This window comes from Harpia harpyja, chromosome 7, assembly GCF_026419915.1.
Source record: "Harpia harpyja isolate bHarHar1 chromosome 7, bHarHar1 primary haplotype, whole genome shotgun sequence".
Classification (NCBI taxonomy): Eukaryota; Metazoa; Chordata; class Aves; order Accipitriformes; family Accipitridae; genus Harpia; species Harpia harpyja.
In genome coordinates, this window is record NC_068946.1 from 24,120,359 (window position 1) to 24,137,869 (window position 17,511).

General features: G+C 43.2%; 1 long non-coding RNA gene across 1 annotated transcript; it reads left to right on the forward strand.

The window, feature by feature from the left end:
- Positions 1-462: 462 nt before the first annotated feature.
- Positions 463-17,170, forward strand: LOC128144435 (uncharacterized). Its single transcript, XR_008236081.1, has 3 exons — positions 463-585; positions 10,163-10,397; positions 17,077-17,170. It is a non-coding gene; the product is annotated as an uncharacterized LOC128144435 (long non-coding RNA).
- The last annotated feature ends 341 nt before the right edge of the window (positions 17,171-17,511 follow it).

The following is a 17,511-nucleotide window of genomic DNA, read 5'->3' on the forward strand; positions in this document are numbered from 1 at the left end:
TTGGGATGGAACTTTTCATTCAGGATAGCACATGGAATATGGCAGGAAAGCAGGGTATTTACCTCACCAGAAACTTAAGTCTTCTCCCTGCTAGCATGCGTTTACACTTATTTTGAACACTGAAGAGCTGAACAACATCAAGCCTAGCTGTAGATAGATGAAAAAATAATACTGAAGATCCTGCCCTTCCTACAAAATGGACTTTCTGAATCAGAAGATTTGAGACAAGAATAAAAACTATGTTATAGCAAGCAGGCCATGGCAGGTACTTTAGACCACTGCTTACAATCCCTCGTTACTGTTTCTAAATACCGAGTCAGACTGTAAATCTAAAGGGAATGACTATATAATTTTTACTGGAGCCTCTCATAAAAATGGCTGAAGCTTGGTAGTCTCTTTTCAGAAAAAAGTGACATGAAGCAGCCACAGTTTAGGAGCTTTAGCAATGGTGCAAGCCTTACATTTCTGTGTCATCTCTTCGCAGGCCAAAAGGTGTTGGGCGCTCAGCGGTGTGAGTTGGGGCGCAGACTTGCACCGCAGGACGCGAGGTGCTGACACGGGAGGTGCCTCCGGACCGGAGCAGCGGTAACGTGTCTGGGGCTGAGCAGGAGGGACCGGGAAGGGACCAGGGCTAAAGCAAGCCAGGTCGGGTTTTTTTTTTTGGGGGGGGGGGGGCGGGGGCTGGAATGAAGCTAGACACGAAGCGGCCACATCTCCGTCTTTCTGGTCTGTCTGACAAATTAGCTCGTACCTGCTTTTGTGCGGGGCAGCAGTGCCATCTCATGGCTGTCGGCAAGCACTGCAGCCGCCCCACGGCCCGGCGGCGGGGACCCGCCCGCTGCCCCTCGGGGGGCTCAGTCTCTGCCGCTTCCCCCCCCGCCCCGCCACACCCGTTATTTCTGGCAATTACACACGTGACGATATTTTTCTGGAAGCGCTTCCCGCAGTCCCAAAAGGTCATCCTGCTCCCTTCAGCAGAGGGGTGACAGGGTGCCTGCCACCCCCGGGAGCGCTGCGCAGCATCTCGCCAGCATCCCCCCTCCTCAGCATCCCCCTCCTCAGCATCCACCCCCCCGCAGCATCCCCGCACCGCCGCCGCCGCCGCCCGGGTACCAGCCGTGACCCGGCAGCCGCGCCCCACCGTGCCCGGCGCCCTCGTCTTTAACATCCCTCCTCCCGGTTTATAAGCTGCTTTCCTGCTCTTGCTACATATGAGCAGCCACTATAGCACTTTTCCCCACGCCCAGCAGGAAAGAGGCAGGTGGGCTGTAGTGTCGTGCAGACAGTGCTCTAATTAAAATTCTCCTCACTGGTATATACAGAAAGTTAAGAGAAAGAGAGACGAAAATACTGATTTTGGTTTGAAAAATGTTCAAAGCTCAACGTTTTTACAAAAGCTCAGGAAACTCTTCCGAGAGTACAGGCTAGTTAGTCATTAAATTGGTAGTTTACTTATTTTCAGAGAGAGAGAGAGGAGGAAGGGGGGAGCGCACAGGGGACACATAGGAGTTGAAAGAGCACTCATGTTATTCACCATGCAGCCAGGAGCAGAAAATAAAGAGGCAATTAGAAGGTCAGAACCAATAATAATACGCTGGCAACCCGCAGAAGCTGTAGAGCAGGTGTTTGTTCTCTTGGTATTTTTACTGCAAACCATCATTAAAGCTGTGTGACACCACCAGTTCTCATGCCACAATTATTTGCATGCAAATTTGACATCTTCAATGTGAAGACAGATTATATCTTCACTAATTTGGTCCAAGGCAAATTGTCACTATTTCCTTAAGAAAACACTGCTTTTCATGAGGAAATTATTGCGTGCCAACTGAGGGTTTTTTCATGAATTTAGCCCAGGCAACCAGACAGAATCATGCTTTTATTATTTACTTCCACTGTATAATCAGCTTTTCATTGAAGATGACAGCTTTCAGCCAAGAAAGTCCAATGTTTTTTCTCAGGGAAACAAGACAAACAGGAGGCAAAAAATGTTAAGCTTTTCTGGGGCTGAAGAAAGCTGTTGGTTTTGCTGTTCTCCCTGTACATATACATAAATGTTCATGCATATATGTATTCTAAGCATTCATGTGGCCTCACTGAGAGCTAAGGACCCTGTGCACTGTTGCAAAGCAGGTCTAAAGCAATGATTGGAAAAGGCCCGTCAGGACTTGAAATGGAGAAATGAGGGCTGAAAATTCCCATGAGAAACAGAATGGATGGAAGCATAACAGCTGTTGGTTTTATGTTTTCATTATGCAGGTGCTCTGATCCTCATAGTCTTCATCCTCAGGCTTAAAATGGCACATGGGGAGGGAGTCACGCTATATTATTCAAGCATTTCCCTTGTTTGGGGCTATCTGCAATGACCTCGGGCAGCCCCTGGCAGACCTGTTGTGTCCCTGGCTCCCCAAAGATGCAGGTGTTCAGGAGCAGCCGGTGCTGGGCAGGAGGCAGGGGCTGCGTGTGGCAGCAAGGGCGCGGGAGCCCTTGCCCTGTGGCACTCCAAAAGCAGCACGACATCTCTGGGTTTGTGCCTTCAGGGTGGCCATCACAAGACAGCTTTTATTACAAAAGAGTCAAGTCTGTAATTTCTACATATTATGTCCAGGATGTCTATGCTTTGCTTGGCTTTGGAGCCGAGGCTTATGGCTCAGCATCATGGTTAAACACATAGTTGTGATGAATTGTTCAAGGACAAGTTCCTAAACCAACCCTCCCCTATAAGTATTGCCCTGCAACAAAATGTGCCACCTTCCAAGAGGTGAAATGGGAAAAAAAAAAAAAAAAAAAAAAAAAAAAGGCAGGGAAAAACTGTTGCTGCCAGAACTGCCTTTGCTTTCCCTTCTTTTCGGTGCCCTCAGGGTTTTTCCGATGTGCTCATTATAAAGTGACTTTTCTTGCCATACCTAGGAAGTGAGTGCCACCTTCTCAAAGCTGATGCCTTACAGCTCTCCTTGACCCCCCAAAAGAGAAGGAGCCTCAGTTTCTCATGCTTGGTCCTTCCATAGGGCACCTGAATGTGAAGCCCTACTGGATCGGGCCCCAAGCCGAAAGCCCCTGGCCTTTGGCTGAGATAATGGAAAGTGTCGGTGCTGATGAGCGCCAGCTGCCGGGAGCCTCTGCTGCCTCTCTCCAGAGCTTTTGCGTTCATTTTTATCAAACCAGACAGCAAGGCATTGATCTCGCATGTACACTTGAAGTGGAAGATGGAAAAATCTTAATGTTTCATTGTCTTCATGTTTAAAAGTGAAACCTTTTAAAGAAATGGGTCTTCACCAAGGATGAGAGAAATGTTTTTCTTAACTGCATAGCAACAAGCTATAGCTGCAATTATTTATATCAAGTATGAAATTCCCTTAGTGCTTCATTTATTTATTCAAAGCTATATTTTTACTCGCTTTTGTTTTCACAGATGGCTAAGCTAAGATGCTGTCTTGGGCTTAAATATCTACACAAACTTTGGCAGTCCCCACCAACAAACAAAAATAGATTAAAAAAAAAACACAGAAAAATTGCGGTTAAACTTGCAAAGCCCTCCAAAGAGCACAGCAATATTTTTAACTAATTTAAAACTATGATTATCTACTGAGGAATTCAATGTAATTCTGCCATTGCAACATAGTATTAAAACAGCCTTTATGGGAACCACTGGTTGTAAACTGACAATTTTAAGTGGGGTTTTATTTTTTTTTTCTAATTCTTTTACAAAAGGCACAGGTTTATAATTTGATTTCAGCACTTGTTCTGAGTGCTTTACTCAGGGAAAGTTTGTTATTATTGTTTAGGAAAAGAAAGTTGAATACTTGCAATTGAAATGTACAGACTCAGCTAACACTGAGATTCAATTTCAATGTTTTCTCTCATGCTCTTTCAGGGTGAAAAAGTGTGGTCTGCTTTATTGTTGGTTTTGTTTAGTCTTTTGTGTAGTTCAGAAAACCAGTGTCCATAGGGATGTGCTGCCCTGGCACAGGCGTGCCGAGCATGGGCACATGTTACCCTGTCCATCTACACGGGGAAATGACCACTTTCATATCCAGCCCAATTTAGAACCTGTTCATTTTTCACTGCATCTGCTCTTTAAGATGTTACCTTGCAAAGTAGCTGAAATTCCCAGGTATTTCCAAAGAACGATTTGGGGGTTGATACCATTTTGCATTTGGGGACCATAATTTAATCAACTTTCCCTCCAAAATAAGTATCACACTCCTGTGTCAACAGTCTTCATTTGCTTCAACAGTAACATGTTTTCCTGCTGGTTTTTACCCTGTATGTGGTATTTTGATGATGGGCACTGCTTCAGCTGGCGATAGATGCCCTTTTTCTCAGGCAAACTCAGCTTTCTACTAATGTAGAGTGTTATTTAAAAGTAATACAGAAACAGGATGGATTTGCCCAGACCCAGGGGACCACAAAGATTGTAGACCAGTAGTACAGGCGTATGGTCATTACTATCTCTATAGAGCACATAGATATTGAGGAGGTGTCTTTCATCAGATGAGAGGTTCCTTCCTCATCTGGTCCTATCACTGACCTTCATTTTTGATGCAACATATTTGAGCTCTGGAAAAAAATTCATCTATGTCTAGCATTGAGATCAACAAGCGGACTTTAGTTTGAATGAGTCTCAAGGTATGTACCAAGCGTGACAGACAGGGACTCCTGCAGTGTATGAGTTATTTTGGCTCTGCTGCCTAAACGTGCCGAGAAACCTGCTTTGCCTTTCTCTGGCTCAGTTTCCTGAGCTGTAATATTGGATTAGGCCTCCTTTGAAATCTGCCAAAGGTGCAAAGATGACTTTTATGGACCAGGTAGTAGAAAAATACCAATTCAAAGCCATGTTCACCATTTAAAATAAAACACATTGGGGATGATTCAACTTCCATGAAGGGCTCACAAATGGGTTACCGTCCTGTCTAACACAACCTCTGTGCCAGTGCTGTAGCGCTCGTCAGTCGGCGTGAGAGCGGCTGCCACAATCAGAAAAAATTACTCTCTTCTATTGCAGCTCCAAACAGAGAGAATAACGAATACTTTTCACCAGCTCCTGCCACTTTATGTTTTCATATCAACCAGTCAATCAGACTCTGTATAAAACAGCATGTGTCTGTTCATTAAGAAGAGAAAAAGTTGATTGGTACCAGAAGATGAGTGCAGAGTGATTTAATTGTAGCCCTTTGGCACATCTGTGTTAGATATATTAGGCACTTAGACACTCCACACTGACAGCAACAATGGGAATTATATTGGAATAATACGATTTTTAAAGCTGTACTTACACACACACAAAAAAACCCCAACAAACCCAAAACCCTTTTGATCTCTGTGATTAAGTATTTCAGGTAATTTCACATCATCAGTTAGTCTTTCTCCTAAACCAGACTGAAAGCTGTTAACTCCCGTCTTCTGCACAAGCTAGCTGATCTATAAATAAGGAATATGTTCTTACAAAGAGAGTGTTCTTATTGATTGGTGAGATGTATTGTTACCATTTCATTACACTTGATCGTTATATGCTCCTTTCCTGCCAGAATTTTTTATTCATCACCAAGTTAGAGACTTGCAAACTTTGCAAAGGCATCCCCCCTCAGTCGGTAGCTGGGAGGGATGTTGTCTCCTGGCCAGAAGCAAGGTTCACCACAGTGAAATTACTGGCCATTATTTTACTGTTAAAGCCTGTCATCTGAAACCCACCCTGGATTTTCTTAACTGGGTTTCTCAGAGTACTGTCACTATTCCAGTCTTCTGGAAACTGTGAAAGGATAGTCATAAGAGGACAGTTTTCCGGAAGGATAAATTGTGGACCGCGGTTTCTTAAGGAATTGTAGGCACCAGTCACCTATTACCTTCAAACAGAGAAAAAAAAGTAAAATCAGACTTGTTTTCTATTGCTGAGTGAGCATGATTCATGATCTTTTTAATGGCATTTTAGTTATTTAAATCCCAGAGACAGCCCACCTGGGAAGCAGCTGCGGAGTGGCAGATCTGTAAAGGACAGGAGCTCAAGGGTCTGCTCTGGAGGCACCTTGGCGTTGAGCAGTGCAGCTCTGGTATCCCTCAGCTCAGCCTCTCTGCCAGCACCATTTCTTGCCAGGCTGCTTCAGCATGGCCATTAAGTTTGGCCGCTTCTGTACTGCTCGCTTTGCCAACTTCTCCACATTACTGCAGGTGTCTGAATCCATACAGTCTCCGATGAAACCCAGCACTCCTGAAAAATGGGGGCATCTCAGAGTTCGTTTTAAGAAGAAAAACCATGTTCCTCTAACGCCAAAAGTCAAAGGTAATAGAGCACTTATTATGTTTTAAAAACATAACTTTATAACCCATTTTCAGGATTATTAAAATTTCCTGGGGAGTGTCCACATTTTCTTTTTTTAGCAATGCTTAAAGCAGGACCAGATTAGGATGCTGGAAACAAATACCCTCAGCAAACCACGGGTGCTTTCTCCAGCCGCTGTCTTCCTAAGGACCAGGGGCAGTCCTGGTCCCAGAGCAGAGGGCAGCTCCTTCCACGTACCCACCCGGATTCTGCATCAGGGACCCTGCCCCATCCTTGCTCTGGGTCGGAGGGCTCACATACTACGGTGTTGCTGATGCTTTCCTCTATGGGCAGAGGGCTTGGCGAGCATAAATCCTATGGGAGCATGAAGCCCTACAGCCCTAAGAACAAGAGCACAGGTAGGAATACAGGTACAATGTGACCGAGACCACCCTGGGAAGCCACGTGGCTGCCTGCCACCCCCAGCATCGGCTGCAGTGTCTAGCTGGCTATGAGCATTGAGCCATCTTTGTTAAGGAGCCAGCAAGCTTTCAGATCCTGTCCTAACAATCCCAAATGTATCGTTATGAGAAGAGCATGGCTGAGTCTCTTTTATTGTTTCCGTTTGAAATGTATTCTGCACTAAAACATTTTTGTGAGGCTGGAAATTCTTTACAGAATCTGCTAATTATTTTCACAATCTACAGTCTGCTCTTACATTTCTAATTGTAACTATTAATCCTCACTCATCTACATGTCCTAGATCTGTGCAAGGCAATAACGCATTTTATGCTCAGCAGCACCGTGCCTCTTGACTCATTTGTCAAAAGGATTATTGTACAGTCGGTGCTGAATGTGAGGAATTAGCTGCATAAACTTGGCCATTAAAAAGAATGCCTGTATATTACCTGTGCTGGGCATCGGTATGTGCACAGTAATTCCCTCCTCAAATATGCAAACACATCTCACTGGTTTCCATTAGATTCATACATGCTGCAAACAAATTTGGAAGTGATTTGAATGCAATTTCACCTTTGTGTCAACTCAAATGGTGTTGTAATTAATAAGGACTGGACTTGACTTCAGTCTGTTGACTCGTATTTGGTTTCCTAAGGAAATTGTTTAATCCATTTTAAAACATGGCAAGTACAGAATATGCTCTGCTGTTTTCAAAAAGTGGTCAGGTAGCTACCTACAAATATTGACACCAAAGGTCTGACAGATATTTATAATTGCCACTCTTCAACTCTGCCAAGACAAGACAGCATCCCTGCCGCTGCCTTTGGAGGCAGGGAAGAGCAGTCAGAGCAGAGTAGTATCCATTTCCCTTCAACTGTGTAGGAATGATGTGCTTTCCAATCCTCTCTTACAGCAAAGAAATTCCTCTTTTCTGTCTAATGAATGCTGTCTACCCAGGCATCTCTGGACAGTTTTCAGTGAGGGTTGTTTGATGGTGAAATCCATTAGTAGCTGCCTTATCAGAGCAGCAGCTGGCACTGCCCCTACCCTTACTGCCAGAGACAGCAGCCAAATATTTTCTCTTGGCAAAGTATGAAGTCTACTGAAGCATACATCTATACTAAAATTTGGCCCATTATTTTCATGGACGGCCCTCAAGCTGCACAAAGGTCTGTTCACTTCTTGGCTTATGGTTATTCACATTCATCAAACGCGTTCTACAAGAAGACCACTGGGAGAAAAATGGCAGAGAAGATGCTTTACTAGTTATGTCCTGTTAGTCCCAGCTGCATCGTGGCCAGACACAGCCAGAGCCTATGTGCCTCATCCTAGGTGTGCAGTTGGGGTTCAAAGATTCATCTTCTCAAGTCACACCACAACCACTGCTCCAGCCTCTTGCACAAATAAAACATCATGTCTCAACTCTGGCTCACTGAGACATGTGTAGGTCAGGCTCCTCACGCTCAACCCACCATCACCAATGGCCTGGTTTCTCCTGGGGTTTCCCTTGGGCAGTGTGGCTCTCCGTTCCTCCTGCTACGCTATAGCCTCCTCTGACAAAGATGGTGAGAATTCACCCACCCCCGAGCCCTGTGCAACTAGCCCACTGCTAACCTCGTGTTCGGAGCAAGCTCAGCCCTTGTTTCAGATTGGGATGCTTCAGGAGTCAGTCTGTTAAATTCATTCCTCTCCGAGTGGTCCTTTTGGGCTGTGTGGGGACAGGGGATAGTCCCGCCAGGTGAGGACTCCTCTGGGAGGAGGTACAGAGCCACGTGTGCCAGTTCTCTTAAAATGCCATAACATTTGTACTACTTGATGTGATGTGAGTTGCTGTGGTACTCTCACAGTCCAACTTGCTTGCCACCAGTGCAAAATCTTCCAAGACTTTGTAGCTGGTTTAAATGTGGAAGGACAAAATCCTTTCCTTCTCCGCTATCTGGCACAAGCTTTCATAGATGATTATGCTTATCCTGCTAAAGCCTGCAGATACATCAGGCTGAAGATTAGTATATGTGTACAGGTAATTGGGGTGGCATGTTCTAATGGGAAACGCTTAATTAGAAGAAGCTTTACTCAGGAGACCAGAAAACAACCATTTTCTGAAATAAATCAGATCTTGCAAGAGGAGCATGTATTTTTTTCCCATCACACCTGCTGATATGCAGGAGGCCACCCAGACAGAGGCTGTCACCATACTGGCTGACAAAGGTGACACAACTGTAATCTGAAATCCAGACTGGATTTGCAGATCTGCTTCTCTGTTCTACATCTGCTTTCCCGTCTCACCCAAGCCATTTAGCTGCTTGCTTTCTATTTCAAAAGGTAGCATTTATTCTAATTCTTTGTTCACATTCACCCCATTAAGCTTCCGCTTTCAATCATCAGCCGCCGAAGCACTTGGCTGCACCACTAAGCAAGCCTCGGTGTCTGGCTCATGCTGGAACAGTGGTGTGCCCTTCTTTATCACTTTGCTGACACTGGACTGATAAAACTTATCTTCTCTGGAGGCTGGTGTGGGGGAGGGGCCTTTAAAACAAGATGAATTTTTCAGTGTGTAAAGATAGCGCTGTTCCAAGAAATAAGAATTGAGGTGGCTTTCGTCTGGCACGGTGTGTGGCCTCAGCCTGGGGACGGCACATGAGGGCTTCTGGGGGAACTGCTGAAATGCGTCAGAAACATTGTGTTATGCTGTATCATATTCATTTATTTTTCCTTCTGAAGTTTTCAGCAAGTGTGCCAAGAAAGGTGGAACAGAAGAGCACCTATCTGTATTCAAAATAGCAAATGCACTTCTGGAATGAAGAGGAAGAAAGGTGCCTTCTGCAAGAAAATGGTAACAAGTTAAATACAAAACAGACAAAATAAAGTAAAAATTAGGCATGATATAGTTTATTGCCTGTCCCGCCCACCAAAAAATAAAAAAATTTAGAAAGGGAAAGACTGTTTAACACAGGCAAGCTAGATATAGACTCACTTGTGAATTGACTCCTGGACATCACCAAGGTGTGTGGTGTTACAGAGGAAGTTACAACAGCTATATGTGTATCTCCCTTGGGCTTCCTAACCCCCAGCTACCTGAAATCCCTTGAATAAACATCTATGTTTGTTCTTTAGACATGTGCTGGTTTTTGGTATCCACACCAGTCCCTCAGGCCCTACTGCATTAGCCAGGTAGGACAGAGGAGTATGAGCACAGCACTATGCCCAGCCCTCTCCAGGACTGTCCTGGACAAATTGCCTATGGCAGGAGCTCCAGCTGGGGCATAAACTCAGACAAGAACTACTGTGCATTGGGATACAGCCAGCTGAAGAAACTGTTTCTGATGCAAATATGGGTCAATTTTGGCAAAAGTTGTAGGATTAGGTCCTCAGTAGTATAAACAAGCTCAGCTGCAAGTCATCTGAGCTCCCTTCAAGTGGGTTTGAGCTCTATTAACTTTTCCTCCGCAGCTTGGACACCTGCTCTGACCACCACTGAAGTGTCACCAGGTCTCTTACCCAGCTGCAGTGTCCTCACAGGGTGAGAGCCTGCTGGGAGCCTCATCTGAAGAACAACGCAGTACTGGGGTACCCAAGGAGGGCTAAAGGACGTCCATCAGGAGAGTCTGATCTTGGAAACTTCAACAGTGTGGCCTGACATGACACATGTTTATTCATCCTCTGCTTTCACAACGGGCTAATAAAGGTAAGATGGCTGTCAAAGTATAAAAATATTACATTTGAAAATGGGGGGGTGAGGAGCTGTTGGTGTTATATGGTTTCAAAAAAAAAGTCTTTGTATGAGCAGTCGTTTCTGTGACAGATTTTTGATTTCCCCAGTCTTTACTGAACCATTTCTCTTTTTCTTATTATTCAAAAGACCTTCTAGGAGAGCACATGTAATTTTTTTTAGTATGATAACAGGTTAGTGTGTTCTTATAAGATGCTCTTTGAATATGGGGATTTTGATTTTCTTTTCTTTAAAGGTGAGGATCACACCACCATTTTGTCTTTCCAGTTTGCTCTGCGCTATGAGCACATGGAGGTAGCAATTTCACTGTGGCAGTTTTGGCTTCCCTTTTCACTTGTCTTTATGCTGTCAATGCTTCCTTAGAAAACAAGCAAAGCCCAAACAAGAAAATGCATGCACCTGTGGGCAAGCCATTGTTGCTGGTTTGCAAGGAGGAGGGAAAACAGGTGCAAAAGGTCAGCATGTGAATGATGAGGGCTCGGAGGCTATAAAGGAGAGTCCCACAGCCCAAGGGAAGGCTGGCTGGGCAGGGTGGTTTTGGGAGAAGATGGAGACTTTGTGCTGGCGTAGGCTGGAATGGCTGCTCTTCTCTCTGACTGAAGGTCTCTTCTTTTTTCTGTGAGTTTTATATTTGTGGTCTATAGCTTAGTAGTAGCCTAAAGCTTCAGGGTTTAGAAGACTAACTTTTCTTTTCTCTGCCTGTTCTTTGCTTGATTTTGGATGTTGTTCTTCCCATGCCTATGAACTTTTCCAAGCTATTGAGTTAATGCCCAACTTTCTAAGTTACTGGGTTAATCTTTCTTCCTTTAGAAAAGAATTAAAACCCCACAAAACTCTTCTAAGTGCTGTTTATCAAGGGTGATGCTGCTTTCTATCTTCATTTAAGACTTCCTGGGCTCAAGACTTTAGGCGTCCTCTGAATTCAAAGAGCAGCAGAATCTGTAACATGGGAAGATGCAAGGGTTTTCTTTTTGTTTATGAAATACCTAAAGTAGGTTATGCTCCTACAAAATTACCATCCTAAGGAAGTTGTCAAATTTGAGGTTAATCTCAGCTCTTCTTTTCTTTAAGGAAAAATTTCTAAGTGTGGATATAAATTCAGAAATCCTTTTGGAAGCAAAACTCCTGCAAGAGTCCTGAGCTAGAACTGAGAGACTTTTCTGTCCTCCCTAAATGTTAATAACTGAATGTGGTGAAATTTGAAAGTTGAAGCTGTTACAGCCAGATCTTTAGGATACAGAAAATGAAATATCTTAGTTTGAGTTAGTCAAGGGATTCATGGCTTTTTGTTTAACATACAGCTGCATGGGCTATTAGAAGTGGAAACATATGGAACCATAATTGAAGAAAAATCCTTTTTCCAGTGATAGGATCAAAGACTTTTGATCTCTGCTTAATATGTAATAGCCTAAGTGGTGCATCTGTTCAAAAAGCAAAACAGAAAACTGCAGACAGAGGCAGTGTTATCATTGATTTTATCCTTATTATTTTTATAAATCTCATATTTAAATCAAAACAAGAGCAGCATTGCAGCATTTTTTTTTCCTGTTTACATTTTAACTGTTTGTCCTATTGATACAAAGGTAGGTGGGTGCTCAGGAAGCAGGCATATTAAATTTTTTTATATGGCCTTTAGGAGAGCTAGGAATTTTTTCCCTCCTTTGTCAAGGAAGAAGAAATGCTGTAACTTTACAAGTGCTTAAATTGATCTTATGAAATATTAAGCATGAGTAAACTGAGTTTTTCAAACCCTTTTTGGTTGACCAGTGATCATCTCAGGTTCTGTGCTGTAGGCAAATTATTAAAAAATGAATTAAAAAAAAAAAATACATTGATCAGGACTTAAAACTAATGGACCACTGCTCTGCTGGCATGCTGCTCCCACACCTCCCAGCAGAGTTAGGGCAAACACAGCATTTTCGAAACTTCATTTGCAGCAAGGTGTTTCTTTGTTGTTTTGGCTTTTTTTACCAGTTTCTGACTCCAAGGTCAACCCTTGTGATAGCCACAAAAGCATGATGCAGAGAGTTGTCATGGCACCTCAGTAGTGCAATAAAGCTAGGAAGGGGGTGTGTGCACAAACCCACACATGGAGAGCACAGAGGTAGACAGAGAGCACTCGCAAGCTGGAGTTAGCTCAGCAGGAGTGTACCATACAAAGCCAAATGTCACCGTGATCCAAAGCATTAACGGTGGTGGGTATGCAGCCTGCACCCACCGCTTCCCCTGCAGTGTCCCTGCAGCACCGTTCAAGGAAAAGCAGGACGGTCTCCAATTCATTGCCGCAGGTACTTGATAGGCTTTGACTTGTGATGTATGAGTACGTTTGCCTCTCTGCAGAGACGCCCCAGGCTTTTGTGGTGGATTCTTGTATTGGGTCTAGCTGAGATGGAGTTAATACTCCCCATAGCAGCCCTCATAGCACTGTGCTCTGCATCAGTAGCTAGAAAGCTGTTGATAACACACCAGTGTTTTGGCTACTGCTGAGCAGTGCTGGCACAGCATCAAGGCTGTCTCTCCAACATTTTTGCCCCCCCCCTCAACGGCAGGCTGGGGCAGGGCGAGATCTCGGGAGGGGACATAACCAGGACAGCTGACCTAAACTAACCAAACAGATATTCCATACCATATGACGTCAGCTCAGATATAAAAGCTAAGTAAAGGGAGACGGAAGGGGGGGCATTTTTTTTGTCTTCAGGAGCAACCACTACGCGTACTGAAGCCCTGCTTCCCAGGAAGTGGCTAGACATCGCCTGCTGATGGGAAGTAGAGAATAATATCATTTGTTTTTCTTTGCTTTCGCACGCGACCTTGGCTTTCAGTTTAATAAACTGTCCTTATCTTGACCCATGAGCCTTTTGTTATATTTTCTTCCCCCTGTCCAGTTAAGAAGGGGGAGTGATAGAGCGGCTTTGGTGGGCCCCTGGCATCCAGCCAGGGTCAACCCACTACAATTCTGTAGTCCATTATCAATGTTCTGTGCCAAACTCTCCCACCAAGACCCAGCTCCAGCCAGGTGGCAACCAGAGGTGGAGCTGCTTGCAAAACCTCAGCTTTCTCACTCTGGGAAATAAACATTTGAAGGGAGAATACTAGTGATTTCTGAAACAAAGTTGAGATTTGCTGATACTAGTCTCAGCCAGATGTGGACTGGCAGCCAGATCACATCTTCCCACTTATATTTTACTTTTTCTGAAGCGTTTTTTCAAGCAAATCTTCCTGCCTATGCAGAATGTGACCTCCTTGTATGCAGGAAGACTTGAAAAATATTTTGCAGCCCTGAAATGGCTGTGTATTTTCCCTGCAGATGAACAGAAGCACGAATTTCACCTAGCTTTGCCACTTAGTGCAATTGTGGTTCTGTGGCAGTGTTTTCCAAAGGACTGTTTCCACCTGCTCACACAGTCACATTTTCTCTACTTAAAAATAATCCCTAACTTCATTCTGACTAGCATATGCTCAATTGTACTGCCATACAAAGTAAAACAACCAGGTAAACCTAGCAGCTAAACACACTGAGCTTTCACTAACTAAAGTCTGCAGAAAGATCTGGAGAGGTTGAATTGCTTACCTGAGTTTACAGGCTGTGTCTGCAGCAGAGCCCAGAGCACAATTCCGCAACACCGGCTTCTGCTCTCCCTGCAGTGCTCCTTTCTTCCCACCAATGCATACAAGATGAAGAAGCAGGCAGCAGAGGATTGCACATCCTCTTTCATATTTACTTTCAGGTTGCAAAATTGAAGGAAGCTCTCATAAGTTGATAGAAATAAGTTGCAGGAGAAAGTTTTGGAGTCATTGCAAATTAGGAAAAAAAGCATTTTACTTCCTGAAACTACTTTAGTTTGATCCCAGGGGAAAAAAAAAAAAGGCTTTAATAATACCAGTGTGTTCAAGAAACTACATATTTATACGTTTTTCAAATACTGCAAAGTAGTATCTGCCTTTCAGGAGAGATAGGATTTTGTTTCTCAAAGTCAGCATTTTCCCTTATTCATCAACACAACCTCTTTGCTTTATTTTTAATTTTTATTTAGATTATCTCACTTGCATTTTGAAATATTCCATATCAAAATCTTTTTTCCCAACTTTTTCCCTTTTTCTAGCTTCTGTTGCAGAAGTATAAAAATAAATCAAAAGCCAGAATTTGCGGTGCTTCGACTGTAATAAGCCTCACTCCTTTCCTCTTTCTCTGTCTTACACTTGCTGTGAAAGTGTTGCTGAAATGACCTAACTTGTAGGACGCTTTCTGTGAGATAAGAGGAAGGGAAGAAGTGAAATTGTGAGATGAGAGCTAGATGTATTGCCAAGTACATTTTTCCTGTGGAACAGGATAAGTTAGCAAATGGGGACCTTTGGGGTGGATGTCCAGAGTTGAGAAAAGAAATGTCACATCCCAGTGTGCCGTGCTTACAATGTAAATAGGATTCATGGTAGCTCTGCCACCAGGAAAACCCCTTAATTTCTCATGAGTGTTGGTCCCCAGATGCATAGCCTCAGGAGAGATCCCTAATGGACCATGCTGTGTGTCATGGTCTGTGTGATAATGGCTTGCATATTCTAGCCAAGTGATGTTTTTAGCTTAGATAAACCTACCGAGTGCTTTTAAAGTATTGTACCACTTGTCCTGAGGAAGCAATTTTTAGTAGCAATAGATCCTTATACTCACACACAGCTTGCCAGAAGTGTGGTTTTATTTCTTTTGTGACTTGCTTTTCCGAGTTATTCATGAAGTAACTCAGGATCTGCGTGCTACTCAGATGCACAAGCTGGTTCGGTGAGCAAAACATAGAAGCATGTGCCTGAATGCAACAGGGCATGTTGTTCTGTACGGGAGGATGGGAAGAGAGACCCTTGTGAGAGGTATCTTTCCAATCTACCATCTGGGGTGTTGAGGGTTTTTTGATCCTGATTAACGCCTGGATAGCTAACAAAGCACTAACAATTTTGCTGATGCTTCAATCAGAGCAGACATTCAGGGGAAAAAACCATTTATTATGAAGTGTAGAGGTGCTGAGCTATGGCATGAGAGAAAGAGTTTTACTGAAGATGTATGAGACAGGGCTTAGATGCAGCACGTCTGTCAGGTGGTAGTAACGGCTTTTGTCTGTTGATGATGATTTTTCTGAATCGAGTCTCAGCAAATTATTCTATTGAATATATTTCATTCCTCTCTAAAAAGTAATGTGACACTTGCAAAATATCTTTTGTTGTCTCTTAAAAGCTATTGTGGTTAACTTGAGAAATCTGTGTTTAAATATGATAGATTTCTGAGTCTATACGGGTAGCTTAAGATGAAGCAAATAGGAAGCTATTTAATTTACGATCTTGATTCATGCTGTGGACAAACTAGATGTTTATTCCAGGTGATCTGGAAGTGAGGAGCAGCAGTGACTCTAACAGTACAAAAAATATTTTCCCCTCTTTGAAGCCTGTTGCCACACACCAAGTTTGAATATCCATCTTGTAATGATATTTCATGCTTTGAAATATGATAAAGTCCATGATCACTAGTTGTGATTTCTGACAGTAAAAAGCAAAAAAGATTGACATTTGGTACGTTGTGGATCTTTGTAAGCCAAAAATTTCAAGCCAAAATCACTGCTCAGCTGAAATATCCTTGGATAAGCTAGTAATGTTTTCAGCAACAGCATTGAAAAAGTGGATTTGACAACTCTTACAATTACAAAAAAAAACTAAAAAGATTGCAAGAGGAAAGTCCCCTGTGCTTTTTGGAACAATTATGGTAGGCTTGTGTATAGTTTTGCCACATGGTTTCTTCTGCTTTCCCAAAAAGAGAACAAAAAAAATTAGACTTGTTCCCAGCACAGATCATCATCACAAGGGTTTTAAGTGACTGGTCTGTAAAAATGAAGAACGTGCAATTTACAGCTTGGTAAATCAACAGTCTCATAGGCACACCTAAACTCCATTATGACTTGGGAAAGGAAGTGAATCATAGTAGCACCTTCGAGTCAGAAAAATATAAATGACTGCTGCAGGATTAACTTTTTTTAAAGTAAATTAAGTTAACAATAGTTTATTCTCTTCTCTTAATGCTGTTAAGCCTCTTAGGAGCTTTCTCTTCTGCAGAAACCAAATGTTTAGTTTTATTAAAGGGACTTCAAATTCTGTATTCTATGAGTAGGGATATTATTTTTTTGTAATGTTTTGCCAATTGTTTCATTATGTATTTATACAAGTCACATTTTAATTTCTGAACATCCTTTATCTGTTGCCACACCGGAGAGTTTAACTAAAGCTGGGAGGATACAGAGATTTAGCCTTTTGTAATGAAGAAAAATATGTGTAATTCCTTTCAAAGAAAATAAAGAAGTACTAGGAGGTAATTTTCTCAGGGAATCACTATGGGGAAGTAAAGTTTTTTGCATTCCTTCTTTGTCCTACAAATAAAGCACTTATGTGTCTTGGTGCAAAGTGAGTCCTGTAGTGCTGCAATTATGTGCAGCTAAAAGATTTTTGCCTGACACCAGGTTGCTAGGTTTAATCCAGCTGGTCTGAGAGAGACCAAAATTCTTGTTTTCCTTCAGTCTGGGTCAAGCGAATTGGTGAAATCATCTTAATTAGGTGATGTAATGGGTGTCGCCGCAAGCGGCAGGGACTGTTGTGGTTGCAGGTCTGCAGTGCCTGGAGAAGGCAGGTGCTGCTGTAGGGGAGCACGGGCTCGAGCCACGTAATCATCCATTGCCCCACGTGCAAGCCGGATAGCCGTAGGTAGGTACACAAATGTTCTGAATCATTTTTCTCTGGGTTTTTATTCCTTCCTACGCTGAACCTCCCCTACTGCTTCACTGCTTTCCAAGCGACAAGGGCTGCAACTGGTATTCCAGTGCTACTGTACCAGAACTACCGGACAAGGAATTACTGCCACCTTTCTTCTGCTATTTGATGCTTCTCTATGACTCTATTCAAACTTGGATTCCTCCAAGCATTCAGCAGCACCTGGACAAGGGCTGCTCTGAATGCCGGAAAGCTTGTGTATCTAGTGGATTAGAAGGTAATGCATGGGCTGACCATGATATATTGACCTGCATTAAAGAAATCAGCAATC